At 33.8% G+C, this 12,264-nt stretch overlaps 1 long non-coding RNA gene across 1 annotated transcript; it reads right to left on the bottom strand.

Annotated features, from left to right (window-relative positions):
• Positions 1–6,986: 6,986 nt before the first annotated feature.
• On the bottom strand, positions 6,987–11,624 carry LOC106414692. Its single transcript, XR_007327587.1, has 3 exons — positions 8,746–11,624; positions 8,556–8,676; positions 6,987–8,464 (listed from the first exon to the last, which is right to left on the bottom strand). It is a non-coding gene; the product is annotated as an uncharacterized LOC106414692 (long non-coding RNA).
• Between the last annotated feature and the right edge of the window lie 640 nt (positions 11,625–12,264).

A 12,264-nucleotide genomic window follows, 5' to 3' on the forward strand; every position in this document is an offset into this window, starting at 1 on the left:
ATATAGTTTAAAATTTGTTTTCATTGGTTTAAGGTAGTTAAGATTAATCATTGTTAGATAATATGATTTTTGTTATTTAAAAAAAAATCTTTATAATTTTAAAAGTTAACATCGACAAATATTTAAATATTTAGCATATAGAGGTATAGTATTAAAAAATTAAATTATATCTATTTAATTTATACTTTCTTTAAATCTAATGGATCATCTATTGTTTAAAATCCAATTATTGATAGCCAAATAAAAATTTCTGGTACACCCAAAATTTAAATGATAAGATTAGATATTAAATGTAACATTACTTTCTAGGAATATGTCCATTTTTTAAAAAATCACACATGAATCAAGGTTGTGACTTCTGTTTTAACATATAAGATATATTAATTTAACTAATGCATTAATTAAATTGTAAAAGACAAAATATTTGTAAATATAGGTTTAGTCAATATCTCAGTGACATGGAAGTGTAAATAACTTGCAAAACTAAGGGATAATTTAAATGTTTAATCCTCTTTTAATAGATTAGATATAAAACATTTCTAATAAATTCATGTTTTGGAATAATTTCTTTTTTTTGTTTTCATTAATCTCGATTCTAAATAATTAAGCTAATTTACTTGTTGAAAAATTTATGTACTGATTTGTTATTTTATTTTTATTTTAAAATTTGTAAGATAGAGAAAATGATTAGAAAAATAGATAAGAAAAAGAGGAAAAAGAAAGGGAAATTGCCAAAAATGACTCAAAACTTGATTTTGAATACAAAAGTGTGCCCCAAATTCAATCAAATGCAAAAATAATCCAAAAGGCTAGTGAAATTACAATATCTCTTTTATGACCAAACAAAAAAACATGTATTGAGTTTTACCATTATAACCCTCTGCGTGACTTTATAAGTCTTCTCATTTAGTAGATATTTTAAATAATTTAAATTCTTATAAGAAATATTCTGATGGGAAAAAAAATTGAAATCATGTAATAATAAACATTTCTAAATGATGTAGATTTAGTTTTACTAAAATTGAATTATTTTCAACATAGATGAGTAAAAGTAGATTAACTCAAGATAGTCCTTGGTTTAGGGTTTTATAACATATGTTATATTATTGTTGGTATATTTAGGTTTAGATTTTGAAATCTTATCTTTTTTTTTTTTTAAAAAAAAATTTGACATATATGTGTTTAATGACTATATAATAACTTGATTTAAACATTTTCTAAGTATCTTAAAAGTTTAAAGAAGTTATTTCATTATAGGGCCTAGAAGACTTCCCAAGAAATCTTCTGACATATCCCACCTAAATTTTAGTAGAATTTAGGGTTCCCACCTAAATTTTAAATGAATTTAGGTTTTCCGTCTAAATTGAAGTCTTCTCATGTATTAGATCTTAAAAGTAATTAATAAATTTTATGGTTAAAAATATTTTGAAAGAGGAAAATAACAAAATCACGTATTAATAAACATTTCTAAATGATGGAAATTTAGTTTTACTAAAATTGAATTATTTTTAACATAAATGAGTGAATGAAGATTGAGTCATGATAGCTTTCGGTTTAGGGTTTGATAACATATGTTATAGCATTGTTGATATTGTTAGAGTTATATTTTGAAATCTTATCTTTTTTTTTTAGTTTGACATATTATATGTTTAGTGACTATCTAATTACTTGATTTAAACACTTTCTCAGTTTCTTTTAAATTTAATGAAGTGTTTTTGATTAGTTATTTGATTATAGGGTCTGGAAGACTCCAAAAAAACTTTGGTTTAGGATTTAGTAACATATGTTATAATAATGTTTATATTTAGGGTTAGATTTTATATACACAACTTAAAAAAAAAAAATTGACCTACATGTGTTTAATTTTGTGTATATTAAACGCTTTATAAGTTGATTTTAAGTTTAATGAATTATTTTTTGTTATTTAGTTAGTTATTTGATTAGGTTATGGTTTTGAAAACTTCAATAAGACTTCGTAAGAAGTCTTCTAGAAGAAGACTACCCAAGAAGTCTTCTGACATATTCCCGCTTAAATTTTAGTAAAATTATGGTTTTCCGCCCAAAGAGAAGTCTTCCAGAAATCTTTTCATGTATTTTATTTTAGTGTCTAGAAGACCTTCTTCTCTTAGAAGACTTCCCAAGAAATCTTCTGTATCGAAAATATTTAACCTAATTGGAAGTTTTGTCTTTATATATAAAGAAAATTTACACATTTTATTTCTTCCTCTCAAATGGCTGCAACAAAAATGTAATTTTTCTCACTCTAAAACTCTCCAAACTCTCTCTAATCTCTTTGAACATCAAAACATCAAACTTTAAATCCATTTCTCATTTTGTTTTCTGTATTCTCACTAATTTATCTTCTTTTGCAGGTTTTTCATTACATGGTTCTCATCTTTCACTCTTTCAAAGGTAGATCTATAAATTTTGGATAGTATTATTGTGTGTTTTATATATTAGATTCTAAAATGATATAGATTTAACCTAATGTGACTGTTTTGTTTATTATTTAAGCATAAAATTATATTTTTGAGGTTTTTCTCTGTTTTGAAGTCATTTGGATATTTTTGAATTTGCAGGTTTTTCAGATCTGAGACAGACTTTGAAAGACTTCTTAGAAGACTCTCGAAAGATTTCCCGGAAGACTTTAGGCGAGTCTTCTAATGCATTTTATGGTAGAAGACTTCCCACAGAGTCTTCAGGAAGTCTTCCGAAGTCTTCTGCCCCAAGTGGTACAAATTTTGGATATGTATTTTGTGTGTTTTATATATTAGATTCTAAAAAATTATAGATTCAACCTAATTTGATTGTTTTGTTTATTATTTAATCATAAAGAATTTATTTTTGATGTTTTCTCTATTTTGAAGTCATTTGAATGCTTTTGAATATGCAGATTTTTTTCATATCTTAGTCAGACTTTGGAAGACTTCTCACAAGACTCTTGGAAGATTCTTGGAAGACTCTTGGAAAACTCTCGGAAGACTCTTGGAAGACTTCCCAAGAAGTATTCTAATGTATTTTATGCTAGAAGATTTCCCACGAAGTCTTCGGGAAGTTTTCCGAAATCTTCTGCCCAAAGTGGTACAAAGGAATGATGTCAAGTGGAGTCCAACCTTATCTATGTTGAGGAATGATATCTAGCTCTATGTGTAATAGTTTTGTTTATAATATGTTTTATGATTTGTAAGTGTACTATTTTAGTTGTTAATTTTTTTGTAAACTTGAAGAGATGTTAATCAAAAAAATTTGATATATATGTTCATGTTTTTCCAAAAGTACCTGACATTAATGAAGTTATATATACAACATACCAAAAAAAAAAAATTTAACCATTCTACTCACTCATAACAAAACACAACAAAACAAAAACTTAGTCAAATTTACTAAAACTAAGAGAGAAGACTTCACAAGAAAACTTAGTCAAATCACAAAAGATCAAACTTGAATTTTAAGTGAAAGTTGAAATTTTAAATCTCATGTATGTTACAAATTATACCTTCTGATCTAAAAAGACACATTAAACCACATGATTTGATATTCTTGAAGTTACTTAACACTTTTGAAAGTTAAAAACATACCTTAAAGTTACTTAACACTCTTAAAAATCTAACGTAGAAGACTTCTAGAGAAGTCTTCTTGGATTAGCAAGAAACATTAGTAAGCATAAATATTTGAAATCTCATAATGATCACCAAATAAGTTATGAATTTCATCCAGGAGCCCTAATATTGACTAATACACATGAATTAATAAAAAAATACTAAAAAGTCATTTTAATTATAGAGAAATGAAAGTTGTTAAACATGGACGTAGAAGACTTCCTAAGAAGTCTTCTGAGAGAAAACTTCTACGGAAAACTTATCCGAGAAGACTTCTTAAAAAGTCTTCTATTTAATTCATTTTTGCAATTGCAAATTTACGAAAGAAGACTTCTTAAGAAGTCTACTCTACATAAGACATCTTCAGAAGTTTTCCTTTGTAAATATTGGCTTAATTTTGAATTTGAAAAATTCTCGAAAATGCCAGAGAAGACCTCTCGAGAAGTCTTCTCGGATAAACAGGTTAGTTTTCCAATTGACCGAAGTTTGTCAGAAATTTGACTTTTTATAGAAGACTTCTCGGGGAAAAAGTCTTCTGAAAGTCTTCTCAATGTCGTAAGAAGTCTATCTGGGATACTTTTGCAATTGACCATATTTGACTTTTCCAGAGAATACTAGAAGTCTTCTCTCGTAACCAAAGGTTTGACCAAAACCCGGAATAAAATTTGAGAAGACTTCTAAGGAAGTCTTTTCATTAATATTAAATGTTTCACTATTATTTTTCTATTGCAAAAGTAACCCACACAGACTTCTTGCGACATTCCAATAGGTAACTATATTGTCTGCCAAATTATTCTAATAGTGTAAATAAAACCGAGAAATTCCAAAAATAATATATATAAAGTATTGAATAAAATGCTAAGATAAAAATATTCAAAGAAATCCTAGGTGAATAAATTAACAAATTCCATATATATATATTATTTTCTGATGGGAGTAAAATTCTGAGAGTGTTTTTCTTAGGTGGATAACCAACTGTAAAACTAAAAATATTGAGACAACTTCTAAAGCATAAAATCTTGTTGGTGCTAAATTAATATTTGAGTTATCAAATTTCTAAAGGATAACTCAAAACAACAACTCATAGATAATAAAATTGTATAAGAGGCACTACTCTGTATATATCTAACGGCCAATATAACATAGACATCATGTGATGGAGATTATTAAATATTTCTATAGGATAATACATAAGTAAGGATTTGTTTTACCTGCAGTTTGTGAAGGGGGTGCAGGAGGTGGGTTCTCCATTCCTTTTATATTTCGATCCTTAGAATCAAACCGATTACCAGTTAGAGAGATGGACTACGATTTGTATTTTCTTGGCTGCTTAAAAAATTCTTACACTTACGCAGTTGGTTGGAGTTTAGCGTTGATTAAAGTTTGGTAGACACTTCCAATGGAGATTTCAGTATCGTTTCTGAAAATGGGAAATAGAAAGCTGGGTTCCCATTTTGTAGAATTTTTAAGAATGATTAAATATGTAAGGAAGTATTCGGAAGGAAATCAGTGCCTAAGATATTCAAATATTTTCTTACGTTATTGGAAGGAAATATCATTTACTTGATTGATTTTCCCTTGATATATCGGTCCTAAATTTTTGCCGTTGAACACGTTCATGAAATCTGGAGTAATTATGTTGTTTAACGAACACGTTTTTTTTGTTTTAGAAGTGGTGATGAGCAACGTCTTATTAGCAGTTTGTACTAACCTTTTTAGCAGTTTTGTTTCTTGTGTGTGTGGGAGAGTTGTAAACAGTTTCGCCATCAGATCTTTAATTGTATAAAACAATGAAATCAAATAAAGAAACTTGCATAACGCTTCATCAAACCTTGTAAGTTTGCGTCTCTATCCTTGCTTTATGTTGTTTTATCTGTTTGGGAATTAGCATGTTGGTTCGCATATCGTGGCTTGTAAGATGTTGCTATTAGTCTTGTAATTGTTTGAACTTCTTAATGAAGAACTTGGTGCACAAAAAAAAAAGCAGAAACTTGCTCTCTTCTGGTTGAGGATACTCTTTATGTTATCTGATAATGGGTTTCTCTGTAATCATTTCTTCTTCTTTTGGTTTGCGGTTTGTTTGCTTAAAATGGGAATGAGCCAAAGAAGAGAAGAATGTTCTTGTTCTTTTTGGTTTATAGACGCATCGTTTATGTCCAAGCACAACTGCTTTGGCTGTGTAGAGTTTTGTCTCCGGATTTGCAAGCAAACACATAATGCATAGAATCAAACAAAGCCAAGAATCTGCACCTCTTCGTACTGTTTCTTTACAACAAAGCCAAGAACCTAAACCAAAATGTTTCCTCAGAAACTTCTTATGGTTATAAATATGTTTGTCTTTCTAACAACAATAAGATCATTTCAACAATGGTGGAACGAAAAGAGTAATAATAGAAACAACTGAAAGGATAATCTCATACCAAACAACATTTTCATTTAGACAATGAAATCACACCAAAACATAACCTTCATTGAGGTTTCAACCTTCTGAAGAGGATTCGGACACAAGTTACTTGTCAAAAAGATCATACGTTAGCTACATACATGAGAGAACGATGGACTTCACAAAAAACGCTTGGCTATTACACTAACAAAGCCTTCTACGTCCCCTTGGACCACTTCCATCACTTCCTGAGTCAAAGATGGGGATACCTCTTCCAATAGGTTCTTCATCTCCTGGTAACAGAGGGACTTCTTTTTGAAGCACCAAGAGCTGATAAATAAGATTTGGAAATATCAAGCTTGCGTCCAAGTCTGTTAAGCGGGTCATGTCGATCACTTGTTCATACACAAGCTGACCAAAGTCGATTTCTTTGCGTTTGGCAACAGCATACATGAGGCGGAGAAGCTTTCTGATCATCAAATCAGAATCCGGACTTGGAAGCCAATTACGCTCACACACACGGTATAGAACTTGGAAGGGATCGAGCAGAGCATTGAGATTGAATCCCGTCCATCCAGCGCATTGACCACCGGTGAGGTGTGTGATTGCCTGTTTCAGCACAACGTCTTTCCACTGAAAAGAGTGTTCGACAGTCGGTGTCATCATCAATTGGTTGATCACCGAAGGGGAGAAATGGTACACAAATCCCCGAATAAGAGCTCCATCCTCGTTGAATGGTATGTTAGAGATGAACTCTCTCACAACTCTAGGACAGAACGGATGCACATGCAACACCGTGTAAGACCACCCTATGTCATCAATAACCCTAAACACATCCTCTAACACACGATTCCTAGGATCTAGAGAACCTTGAACCACAAAACCTCGGAGACAAAGAGAGCGATACACGATAGTGTCTTCGTGGTTAGGATGACGGCGAGAGTAACCCCCAATTGGCGAAACGGTTCCGGAGAATATCAATCGACTTTCTTGGAGACGATCATCAAACGACTTGAACGGGACTCGCGATCGGAATTGGTAGTGTTCTCCATATGCGTTATCAATCTCGATAAACCTCCGAATCCTAGTTCGAACAGAAGAAGAAGGATTTTGATCAGACATGGCGAGGAGTTTGGATTGGAAAGCGGTTGGAAATAGAAGAGGAAGGGTCGAGTTTCCCTCGTTAAAAAGGAAGAAGAAGCAATTAATTCATCCCGAACGGTTCATAGATATGTTTAGTGTTGGGCATATATTTGCAGTGAGTGTCTTTAGTCTAGTGGTAGAGTAGCCTTCGCATTTGCTCTTGTCTAGGGTTCGAACCCTCATCTCGTCATTTTTTAATTTTCTTCAAAATTTCCATTTTTTGGCTTATATAAAGAGTTAATGTATTTAATCATACATGGTTGCCCACATATATTTTATAATTATTATGTTTTTGATCGAATGAGCTAAAGAACTTAGTTCTAAACAATGCTAAGTAATTATCTAATATCATACTTTCAAATTACACGGCAAACTTAAAAAATTCCAAACTATTTCTACTATAATTAAATAGTGTTGGGCATATATTTGCAATGAGTGTCTTTAGTCTAGTGGTAAAGTAGCATTCGTATTTGTTCTTGTCTAGGGTTCGAACCCTCATCCCAACATTTTGTTTTATTTTCGTAAAAATTTCCATTTTTGGCTTATATAAAGAGTTAATGTATTTAATCATTCATGGTTGTCCACTTATATTTTATAATTATTATGTTTTTGATCGAATGAGTTAAAGAACTTAATTCTAAACAATACTAAGTAATCATCTAATATCATACTTTCAACGCTGTCCAAACTATTTCTACTATAATTAAATTAAAACCAGTTGCTCAATCTGGAATAGTAGTTGTGAATTGAAATCGGAATTTGAAATATTTCTGAATTGGTTTGTTATCAACCAAGTGATGTGGTAAATATATATAGATATTACCATTTTATTGGTTTCTATATAGATTATAAAGATCACAGTATATAGTTAGCCATTATTATATTTTGATCAAACTATATAACATGGAAAAGATTAATAGTAGATATTATTTAAAAAAAAATTATAACCAAGGTTGTTATAATGATGCAAAGGAAAATCGAAGATAATGAAAAAACTTAGTCTTAAACAAAAAAAAAACACAAAACCAGTCAAGGCAATTTCATTAGCCACATTTGGCACGCTTCACACCCTCAGACTCCATCACATCAGCACCCCTTTTCACCAACCCATCTGCATTATCCTCTTCCTCAGTATCACCTTTTTCACCAACGTTCTCTCCTAAACTTCCTTCAGGTTCTGGGGCATCAGGTGGGACCACCTTTGTCATAGTCAGAGTCTGGGTCTTGGCAGTCAGATTGTGATTTGATACCTTCACAATAAACTTCCGCGTCTGTCCAATGGTATCAACCATAGCCGAGGAACTGGAACCATGTGATCCCCTCCAACACTATCATTGGCCTAACACACAATAAGACATCATCAGAATACGTATTCAAAACTTTTGCAAGAACACGTTCTAGATCTCATAACCATACAAATTACTAATTACCTGATAGTATCTCTCAACCAACTTGTTAGCTTTCTTTCCAGTCAACTCCTCACCGGCATCACCAAGGACAACAAATACGGCTTGATCATTATGGTCATACACAGAGAGCTTCGTCAGGTACCTAATACAGAGAGGTGTTAACAACAATTGTAGCCAAAGAATGTGTAGAAACTATATATAAACCACTTACTGCGCCACACCAACAATCTCACTCTTCCCACATTTCTTACACATAAGCGTTGTGGGCCCTTTGGTTGCTTTAGTATGGCACACACCGCAGCCTATATAATACCATCCAGACCCGTGCACAACATGATTGAACTGTCCTCGAGAGCAGAGAGGGCAGAGTTCCATGAGAAGCTAATAGTGACATATGGATCAGCTACTCGGTAAATAGTCTTGCTCTTTGATCCGAAAAACTTGTTGAGTCGGTAAATACAACCAGCTTTCATGTGAGGCAAATAGGTCTCAATCCTTCCATAGGGGATGAAGCCCTAGATTACACTCTCATGTTGTCAAAAGAGAATCATTCAGAGAAGTTAGTCAACATATGTTTAGTGAAAACCAAAATTATTTAAAATATTTAACCCGCAACGAACAACAAATATATTCTCATGATGGTAGTAACAACAAATAATTATATATAATCTAATCAATCTATTTCGTTGCTAAGCAATCTTAATATCAATCATCTGATCAAACAAAGCGATAACCATCAATCAGACGTTATGGTATCAAATAAATTATATTCGATAAACAAATTATGGTTTATACCTCTTCATCGATGAGAAGCATTTCGATGCTGATAAGAACCTTCGTATGAACGTTCCAAGCCTCCCAAAAATGGATCAATCGAAACCGCACCTCGTCTTGATGGGGCCCGAATGTCACGTCTTTGAAGGTAATAACCTTCCCTACATCGTCGGAGACGATAGATTTGCCTTTGTTGACGGGTGAGACAGAAGCTCTGCCCCTAACGCCGAGGTTGGGACCGGAAGAGGCACCGGTTTTGCCGTTTGGTTTAATCGGACTCTTCGGTACAGCCGTTGCACCTTTGGATTTCATCGGATTGTCAACGCCGGAAGAGATATCGGTTTGAGTGACGGGTTTGATCGGACTCTTCGGTATAGCCGTTGCACCTTTGGATTTCATCGGATTGTCATCGCCGGAAGAGATACCGGTTTGACCGACGGGTTTGACCGAATTGGAGGGGATCGCCGCTTCTCCGTTCGTTTTCATTGAGTCGGAAACACCGGATAACTTCGACGCAAGGAGCAGTTGAAAGGATAAAACATTTTTTTATGCAAAAAACACATCGATTAAGAGATCTATATAGAATCTCAGACGGAGAAAGCGATAAAGATCCATTAATGAGATTAAAAGTTTAGAGAAGTGGGGAGAGAATTGATTGTTCGCGATAAAGATTCGTGAAACGTAGTAAACGGAGAAGAGGAAGAGAAAGGGGATCGACGGAACGAAGAAGAGGAAGAGAAAGGGGATCGAAGATCGATTTTGATAAATTAGGGTTGGTTCTTCGCGGAAAGGGGAAAGGGGACTTCAGCGATACATGGGCTTCCCGGGCTTTTAGATTCCGAACATTATCGGGCCAGTAGGATGCGAGGCCCAAATGACACGCGCAGAGCGTCTGACGTGGCGAACATCTGATCCCCTATTGGTCGATTTTCGGTGAGCACGTGAACACTGTGAGAGGAGCTCTTATTCAACTTTTAGTATTGTATTGATATTTCCAGCTCAAGCTAACAGACTTCAATTTCAGTTCAAAACACCAAACCTTCACCATTTCATGTATCTTTACTGAGCAAGAACCCCCACCTCTGCCAACCTTTGTTATAGATGTTAGTACCTACTCCTAACAAAAAAAACGTAATCGCTCTATTTATTGCGTTATAAACAGGGCGGTGCAGATGTCCCTGTAGCTGAGCTGCCTGGAGTGAAGAGCCATCAATCTGCTGATGGTAAGGATTCCGATGCTGTGACGGTGCCAACTGTTTGGCATAAGTTCCTTTGTATAGCTTCAACAACCACCAGACTTTCGAAATTTTGCTTTACCCTCTTTTCAATTTCATATTTCCCTTTATCCCTTTTGTTTAGGAACTCGATGTAGTGGTGGATGTTTAAACTACTATGCAACTTCGTTTTTTCCTTTATCCTATTGTTTTTTACACACGATGTTGTGGTGGATGTTTGAAATATTAATGCAAGCCTTTTTAAAAACCAATCATCATACACCTTTTTCTTTTGTAAATTCTGTCAACATGCAACCTGGATAACCTTCCCATTAAAATTCTTCACACTTGATAACCTTGAAATCCAGTTTATGTTAAGGTCAGATGTTTAGTTGTCAATACCAGCATTAATTTTATTCAGGTCTTGCTTGGCATATTTTGCGCCTGCAGCTCTGTTGTTCTGAGCAGTCCTAGGAGTTATTCATTGTTAAATGTTAAAATCTTCATTGTTTACATGTTATTCACAATTAGAATTTGCCTAGAACAACTCCATATACAAGACCATAAGCTACATTTATGTTTAACCACTAAATAAACCCACAAAATTAACAACATAAAATAACAAAAATATCAAGCTATCTGCGCGAAACGCAGACACACCACTAGTATAATCATAAATTAGTTGTTTTGTCCTTGTAAAAACTATTTCATGGTAAATTCCTTGTTAATATCCTACCTACCAAAATCTAAATTTTCCTATAATTATGCTATGTCTCTCTTCCTAAAGACACACAGGCGAAAAAGAAAAATAAAAAACGCTTGCAAAGAGAAAAATGGAATACAGTGGCAATATCTACGAGCTACAAAGTTGGATGTATACACGTAAAGATTCCTATTATCTAAATAATATAGATTTTGTTGTAAACTTAAGGATTTAGAATCTGTAAGTTCTTATTATTATTACTCAATCATAAGGTGTCCTTATATATGGGAGTTACAAAGAGATAAAAGGAAAGACATAAATATGGAAAGTATATAAATACAAGGAAAAGGAAATATGGTTTCCTTTTCTCTAACTAGGTAAGCCGCTCTCTCTCTCTCTCTCTCTCTCTCTCTCTCTCTCTCTCTCTCTCTCTCTCCATGCGTGGCCGCCTCTCTCTCTCTCTAGGTATTGGACCGGTTATGGACATCCATCATATGATTTATAACACTCCCCCTTGGATGTCATAACCATACATGGATTGTATACGCTTTGGATGTTGCCTCATTAAAACCTTACCAGGAAAACCCAGTGAGACAAAACCATGGTGAAGGAAAAAGAGTACAACACATATACTCCCCCTGTTCTGATCATCACTGAAGATCCTTCAGTCTACGCATCCCAATCTGATGCGTAAGCTTCCTGAATGTACAAGTCGGAAGTGACTTGGTGAATAGATCAGCTGAGTTATCGCTGGAACATACTTGAACCACTTGGACCTCTCCAACCTTTTGCAACTCGTGGGTGAAGAAGAACTTGACCAAAATATGCTTTGTTCTATCTCCTTTGATGTAGCCATCTTTGAGCTGAGCAATACATGCTGCATTATCCTCATACATCACGGTCGGTTTCTTGCACTCGACCATCCCACATTCTGATCGGACATGTTGGGTCATCGACCTCAACCAGACACATTCGCGGCTGGCCTCATGTATGGCCAATATTTCCGAATGGTTAGAAGATGTGGCCGCGATCGTCTGCT

Source organism: Brassica napus, chromosome C8 (assembly GCF_020379485.1).
Source record: "Brassica napus cultivar Da-Ae chromosome C8, Da-Ae, whole genome shotgun sequence".
Classification (NCBI taxonomy): domain Eukaryota; kingdom Viridiplantae; phylum Streptophyta; class Magnoliopsida; order Brassicales; family Brassicaceae; genus Brassica; species Brassica napus.